Here is a 6,050-nt window from a genome sequence, read left to right on the forward strand (position 1 = left end):
AAATACAAAATTAGCTGGGTGTGGTGGTGCATGCCTGTAATCCCAGCTACTCGGGAGGCTGAGGCAGGAGAATCGCTTGAACCTGGGAGGCAGAGGTTGCAATGAGCCAAGATCACGCCACTGCACTCTAGCCTGGGCAACAAAAGCAAAAAACTCCATCTCGAAAAATACAAAAAACAAAACAAAACAACACAAAACACAAACAAACAAGAGTTACTGATTAACTCTCAGATATGCCAGTTGCTCCAATTCTAAACATAATGCATAATACATATACAGTGATTCTTCATTTAAGGCTCATATTTATGTTTTACACATATTAGTTAATTTAATCATTGCCTCAACCCTCTGAAATAATTACCATTATTATTCCTATTCTACTGATGAAGAAACTGAGACAGAAAAATTAAATTGAACAATATCACACAGAGATGTGGATTCAAACCCAAACAATCTAGCTCCAGAGATTTCTCTCTTATTTAATTTGTAAACCCATTTGCATTAGTTTCCCATTGATGCTGTATCTAATTACTACCAACTTAAGGACTTGAAAACAACACAAATTTATTATCTCATAGCTCTGGAGGTCAGAAGTCTGAAAGGGTCTTATGGGCTAAAAGCAAGGGCTACATTCCTTCTGGACTGTAGAGACTAATCTCTTCCTTGTTTCTTTCCATTTCTAGAGGCAATCTGCATTCCTTGTCTTGTAGCCTTTTCATCTTTGAAGTCAGCAATGTAGCATCTTCAAATCTCTCTGACACTGCTTTCATCCTCACATCTCCTTCTCTGACTCTGATTATCCTGAATTCTTCTTATAAGGACAGGTGTGATTACACTGGACCCATCCAGATAACCAAGGTTAATCTCCCTAGGTCAAGATCCTTAACTTAGTCATGTTTGCAAAATACCTTTTGCCACATAAGATAACATATTCGCAGGTTTCAGAGATTAACATATGGACATCTTTGGAAAGCATTATTTTATTCTATTATATTATTCTTGATATTTTCATAGATAGAGGAGATATATTTTACGTGGAAAATCTCAATATTAACTTTCTACTTTGTCTGCAATTATTTCCTCTAAAAATAACACACATAAAGACGTAAAGACACTTGCCCACTTTTACAGCATACTTTTTCAGTGTGCAAAAGAAGTTTGCATTAAACACTTGAAACAACATTAATGATGAGACCTGTACCCCCTAATGATCAAGACCTATACTCTTTCCTAGATACTCAAAGAGTACCAGAAAATTCAGTTTGCAACCAGTGTGGAGGACCAATTTCATCAATTGTTACTCCGCATGTATTTATCACGCCAGATCCCTTGCAAATTATTTTGGTTTATTTATTTATATCACCCTATTCCGCTTTCCAACGAATTTAAAATGATGAATCACTACTGAAGCTAGATAAGAATTAAATTTTTCCGTGCTATTATAGTCTTCCTCAACATGCAGGAGTATACCAAATAAGTAATGATTTGGAGTTGTCTGTGATTGATTCAAGACTCCTTATAGTTGAGTCAAAGGTAAAAAGATACGTCAGGAATCACCCCATAGCTCTTTCATATGGCATAAAGTTATAGTATCTAGCTGAGGAAGTGTTGGTAAGAGACCAAGGTCATGGATTCCACGGCCTTTGTTTTATGATAGGTAGTACTTAGCTGCCATTTGCTTTAATAAGTTTCTCACAGGTTTATTGCATTCCCAGATGAAACACAGCATAGAATTATATGTTTAAATCAAGTAGTAAAATCTCAAATGTTTTAGTAGTAATCATTGTTTTAAGTATTTCCCTTACTTGGGAATATTTACAGAAGATTGAAGTTCTAGATCTTTTCATCTTTTTCATTTAAATAAATTGAAATGAATCTACATTGAACCATTATTTTGGTTGGGTACAGTCTTGGGTTATGACTCTCTTTGAATGGGCTCAGACCTGAGCTTTATGTTTATCCATCTATAGAATTTTCCTTTTTATATATACATATTACATTCAGCCCCACTACCAAGTGAAAAGAGTCTCCTTTTGCTCTTAGTACTGTTAGAAAATATAGGGGTTTTGGACATGAATGTATCTTATTCATGTCCATAAATCTGGCAAATTGGTACAATTCCATGTTATTTTTAACTCCCCTTCCTAGAATCTACTTATCTATTTTGAAACATTTAGACAATTTTTCTTTCTTTATGGATTGACAATTCTTGTACATATTCACTTGCTAAATACTTGGGAAAACAAAATGTCAGATTAGAATCTTTCGCATTGCTGGGGTACAGCTGGTTTTCTACATTCATGGAGAAAACAGGTAGCGCTTGTTAACTAAAAGAAGGCTAAATTCTTTGACTTTCAGTTAAAAAAAAAAACAATTGGGAAATAGGCAAAGCAAGTTATCTATTTTTTCTCCAAACTGCTTAGATTTAAACGTATGTCCTAAATCCAGGTTTAAAAAACATCTTTTAAGTTACTTTGGAGAACAAGAAGGTACTAGGCCAATACAAGACCGTATTGACTCTATGAAGTGTGGATTTAGAGATTAAGGCAAGTTGTTGGATATTAAGATTGGCAGAGATGATTCTCTTATGTCTTGCTCTACTTCCAGGAGGTAACAAAATCTAGTACTAAGAATACAACATACTTGTTTTAGCTGATGGGATGGATGGAGAGTTCCTGGCCTTTTATAAACTTCCTCACACAACTTACCCAAATTCAGATGTTTGAGCAGGAAATATTGTGAGCATTGCAAATTGGTGCACATATGGACCAGACTCTCATTACACACTTGTTGACTGAGTTGCTAGCTGGAAGAAGAACTGACATTCGAAATATGGCCTGGGAAAAGACTTGAGGAAACTGGTTAAGGAAGAAAAGCAGGGAGCTGTTGGAAAGTATGTTTCTTAGAGCAGAATAAAGCTTCAGACTGAGTATGGATTTGTGGTCTAAGTGAGAGGAAGAGAGAAAAGGAGTTTTTTGGTTTGTTTAAAGTCTTTTTTTAAAGAATTTCTCTTTGCAAAATTGGGCCACAACTGGCACTAGACTTGAGCCACAAGATAATTGGATTTTTACAAATTTGAAAGCAGCTGAGTTGTAACCTGGAGCAAACTGATTCACTAGCACTGAGTCCAGCTCTTAGCTTTTTATGACTCCACAGGCTGGTATATTTCTCCGGAAGAACACCCCAAGCCCTCAGGGTGGCTGTCTCTCTGAGAATAAGCAGCTAGCACTGAAAATCTCTGGCCATCAAACTTTTCATCAAAACCAAAAGGTTGAAATTGATATGATCTAAAGTTATTCACAAATTGTTTGACGTAAAAATGAATAAATATCAATGAATCCTGAAATTCTGCTTAATCAATTAGTCAGGTGATATGTGTTCTTTCATTCAGTCATTCATTCTTCAAATATTCATTAAGTGCCTACTATGTGCCAGATATTTTGGCAGCAGTGAAAATATATGTATGGGTCATAAACAAAAGGCTCCTTTCATTTATTATAAAAATAAAAGTATTTATTATATGAATATGCTTTGGTAGGGCCTCTGAGAAGAATTTTGATTCTTCCTTCTGCTTCAGACAGCCAGAATCCAGACACCATCCTCATCCTGAAGAGCTACTTTAATGCGTTTGAGCCAGGTAACCAAGAACAATAAATGAAGAAATAACTTAGAAGTGTGGATCTGTTAAAAACATTTCTATGCTCTTCCCTAAAGGAATTTTGGACGAGAATAACCTGAGATCCTTCATTCTTCTTACCTGTAAGTCTCCAGTATGTTGCTGGGGAGTTTTGCTAGTTTACTTACAGAAAAAAAATATGTTTCTTCAACTGACTTGGAAACATCTTTTTGTAGTACTAGCCAAGTTAGCTGGTGCAAAAAGTTCTGAAAACTTGTAATTAGAGTTTGCTTCATTGAACAGTGAAACAAAGATACCCAGGTATGACAACACTGGTAAATACAACTGGAATAGCATAAAATGATAAAATTCAAGCATACAAATAAATGTGGATCATTTGTAAATATATGTATGGTGACAACAAATGCATACATTGTCTGGTTTCTTTACCATTTTTCTTCTCAATATTTCTAAGCAGTTTTACTAATCATTTTGGGCTTGGGCATGGGGGAGCATAGCGTAGCTACAGGTTTTTGGATTTGTCTTGCATCATGAAGAGTTGCCTTTGCTCTGCTATCCTCATTTAGCATGAACCAGGAGGGAATTTCAAAGTTCTGCTCATTACTTTCTTGGCTCATCACAGTACTTCATAGGGAATAGCAAAATTCCTGAGCCAAGCAACTCAGTCTACAGAAGAGGTCAACTTCAGGAGGGGTGTGTTATTCAGTGTTTAAGTATTTATAGTCCACACGTGAAATGGCCAACACCATGAGGTAAAGAACATGTGTGGCTATGTGCTGATGCTTTTTCCATAGTGTGATCTTGTCAAACTCTCCTCTAGTCTCTAGAAGGATGCTTCTAAGAGGAGAGAGAAAGAAACAGAGAGAGAGAGAGAGAGAGAGAGAGAGAGAAATAGAGAGAGAGTGGTGTGGGTCACAGGAAGAAAATAAATCTGTAGATTATGTTTCTAAAAGCATCATATACAGAATATATTATCAATACTTACATTTTAATTTAAATCAAGAAATAGACATATCTAAAGTAATGTAAATCCTGAAAGTAAAGATGATAACAGTCTTTGTGGACTGACATAGAATACAGAAAATAATGAATGGCTTTTCTTGAGAGTTCTATCGGGGTTTTCTTTACAACAGTCTGTGATCTTAGGCCCTAGCAATATGGTTTACCAAAAATATACCAATTGACATATAGATAAATAGATAGATAGACCTAGCAATACGATTTATCAAAAATACAAAAATTGACATATATATATATATAGAGAGAGAGAGAGAGAGAGAGAGAGAGAGAGGGAGAGAGAGATGGAAAGAGATGGGTCTCACTCTGTCACACAGGCTGGAGTGCAGTGGCATGATCACAGCTCACTGAAGTCTCAACTGCCTGGGTTCGAGTGATCCTCCCACCTCAGCCTCCTGAGTAGCTGAAACCACAGGTGCACACCGCCACGCCTGGATAATTTTTTTATTATATTTATTTGTAGAGACACAGTCTCACTGTTTTCCAGGCTGGAAATATTTTTTATGAAAGTGTCAAACTATAAAATCTTGGGAGAATTTAAAAGTAAATATTGTATCACAACATAGTCATAATTATAGCTATCACTTGTAGAGCTTATCCAATATTTTAAATACTATAAAAGTTTTATTCAAGCATTGATCCATTATTAACTCCTTTGATTCAAATGAGTATACAGTCATTGACTCAACACATATCATACAAGGGTTCCTCTATATGAGGTATGGTGAATACTGGGACTACAGAAGGAACCAAGCAACACACCTTTATAGAACTTATAGTTCTGGAGTTAAATGACACATCCCAAATGCATGAGGCAGATAATTATCAGTACTCATATTTGTAAAATGGAACCTAAGGCTTCCAGGGAGCAAGTAATTCTCCAAGGATACTTGACTGGTTGGCGGAACCCATGAAGTTTGAAGTCAGCTTGTTAGCTCAAAGAGCCGTCTTCATGGTCTATGCCTCCTTAAACCTTAGTACACAAAGAAGCAGTGCAATTCAGATTCTAGAATAAAATAGAAGTGCTTTATTAATGGTTAGCTTGAAAAGAAGTGAGAATCTGAAATGTCTTGGATAAATGTTGACAGTCAAAACATAATAGCAATTTCATTCTTGGCTATCAGAGTCTGGGTTAGAAAAGGAAAAGTTTTACAACCAGTGGAAAGCAAGATCTATTTCACTGATAACCCTAAGAAAGATCTCCCCAAATGAATTTATTTTCAAATAAAACTTAAAAGAAGTTAAAATCAATATGTCATTATAAAATTGCTGAATAAAATAGAAAAAATATAAGTGTTCTTTTGGTTGTTCAGTCTATTCAGTGATTAGCCTCTAAAATTAGAAACACATGGAAGTCTAAGTTTTAAAAAATTTTACTTGGATTTTTTGACATTGG

The sequence above is a fragment of the Rhinopithecus bieti genome, unplaced genomic scaffold, assembly GCF_001698545.2.
Source record: "Rhinopithecus bieti isolate Rb0 unplaced genomic scaffold, ASM169854v2 scaffold_29976, whole genome shotgun sequence".
In the NCBI taxonomy this organism is placed as follows: domain Eukaryota; kingdom Metazoa; phylum Chordata; class Mammalia; order Primates; family Cercopithecidae; genus Rhinopithecus; species Rhinopithecus bieti.